This window comes from Bactrocera tryoni, unplaced genomic scaffold, assembly GCF_016617805.1.
Source record: "Bactrocera tryoni isolate S06 unplaced genomic scaffold, CSIRO_BtryS06_freeze2 scaffold_925, whole genome shotgun sequence".
NCBI classification, from domain to species: domain Eukaryota; kingdom Metazoa; phylum Arthropoda; class Insecta; order Diptera; family Tephritidae; genus Bactrocera; species Bactrocera tryoni.
Genome location: NW_024396572.1, coordinates 816111 through 818446, shown reverse-complemented (window position 1 = coordinate 818446; position 2336 = coordinate 816111). Strand labels below are relative to the sequence as shown.

Below are 2336 nucleotides of genomic sequence, written 5' to 3'. Positions count from 1 at the left end.
CACCTACTCCGAATGCTGTTTTACATGTACATATGTGTGCAAAGAATAACTTTCAAAGAACTTGGATTAGATCCAGATGTAGAATTGTAACGATAGTTAAGAGCTCGGTCTATAATATGTCAGATATCAAACCATTTTTTTCTACAACGGCAACGCGGCCAATGAACTCATAAAATTACCGACTTATTTTTAGCTGGTGCATCAAATGTGTCAAATAGGTTCCTTGTTTAGTATTTAGACTTCGAACTAAAGAAGATAGTTCCTCAACTGGAATTAATTGGGATAGTTTAATATTTATATTTCGATTCATTTGTGGAAGTGTCAGCACTCTGAACTCATTTTCCAAAAGAGGTATGTAGTTCATTTTGTGCACCTTCTTTTAAGTCTGTTTCATTATAAAGACTTTCTAGAATATTTTTGAGTTCTCCTCTTTGCTCAATTACATCATATTTTTTCGATTTTCTTCAATTGGTATACGATGTGTTATGCAGGTCTGATAATTATCGTTTTCAATGTGATCTTGCTGCTCATTCCGCCATGGATAGTAAAGCATTACCATTTCGCGGAAATATTCAACTCTGGGCATATCTGGGCTAAACTTTCTATACCGAATTATACAAGGTTCGATACGTTTTTTAATAAAACCGCTACCGTCTTTAAGAGACATTACAACCCCACATTCTGGTAAATTATCATCTTCCTCCTCATGATCGCTGTGTTATGGTCTTCTATGGGATATATTTTTTCTATGAAAATCTTAAAACACAGATGCAAAATCAGCAAAACAAACAGTTTCTAACTGATGTGATCTTTAAACATAACGGGGTAAAATACCTGCTACGAATATTTCTGTCGTATCTGAAGGAAGGTTCTGAAGTTTTGCTACAAGTTTCACCATTCGAACACGTTCGAGATGTATTTAAAAATATTCCTGCATTACTTACTTCCGAAATATGGAGCCTAATGCATATTTCTGTGCCTAATATAAATTTCAGACCTATATGTTTTAAGTTTTCCTTAACTGTATACAAGGAGTGTTCCAAAGTAAACAGGACTTAAAAAAAAAACAGAAAAAATGATTTTTTCTGCTAAATCAATTTATGTTATTCAAAATAGTCTCCTTCTGCTTCAATACAGCTTTTTGCACGGTTCAAAAGCATGCACTAGTGTTTTAGCTAGTTGACCGGTATGGCCACCAGTATGCCGGTGCAAGCCTTTTGAATGGCTCTACATCTACATAACACTTTCCTTTCATGGGTAAATCCAATTTTCCGAAAAAAAAAGAAGTCGCACGGTACCATAGGTGAATACGGGGAGTGGTCAATAGTTAAGATGTGATTTTTGGTAAAATAATAGTTCTTCGAATATTGGATTCTGAGCAATTTTTGGTCGTCAGTCAATTTGTGCGGAAAAAACCGGAATTGGTTGAATACAGTGCAAAAAATGACATCGGAAAATAACCCCGCTCCCTCCTCATTTAACGATACCGTTTAAAACTACTAAAAGCGCAATAACCCAATAACTTATTACGCCAGAGACATTAAATTTAAACTCCGGGATGATGTGGGAGAGCCTTATGGGATCCGATGTGAAAATTGGGTCGTGGGGTGGCACCGCCCACTTTCTGGGGAAACCCCATATCTCTGAACCCGACTGACTGATTTCGACAAAATTTAATACGTGGCATTATTCTTACATTCTTATCTCACATTGTGAAAATGGACGAAATCGGATTACAACCACGCCTACTTTCCATATAGCACATTTTTAAATTCCACTTGATTCGTTCAGTTCAGCTCAGCCCCCCATATACTTAATATAAATATTTTCGAACTTCGGGGGGACTTTGTACCGCATATGTAGACCAATAAGTGAGTTATCCCAATGAAAATAAGAAAGCTTGTTTTCATGATAACAGTATATCTTTGTGCCTAAAAATTATAAATTTGAGCGAAAACTTGGCCTAGCCCCTATAAAACTAATATCAGCATTTTCGAACATCCGGCTGAGTTTACTCTTTATGATTGATTTTGCACCTTAAATTATTTCCCCCGGTTTTGATTCTTGCAAGAGTATAAAATTTTCGGTTGCATCCGAGCTAAGCCCTTCTATATTTCTTTTAGTATAGTTTTTTTGAAATCCCATTCCTGCAAGTTGCGCATAAATTGAAGCTGATACATCATTCGGGTGACTAGTTTCGAAATTTTAATTGCGTACTTGGTGTTAAAACAATAATCCGCCGCAGCAAATATATATTTCAGTATTCCGCTTTTTTATATTTTCAAAATAAATGACTTTGAAGTCTGTTAAATTTCTAGTGTTAGCAGTTTCTATAA

At 35.6% G+C, this 2336-nt stretch overlaps 1 pseudogene; it reads right to left on the bottom strand.

The window, feature by feature from the left end:
- Window positions 1-439: 439 nt before the first annotated feature.
- LOC120782069 overlaps window positions 440-2336 on the bottom strand; it is a 14327-nt pseudogene continuing 12430 nt past the window's right edge.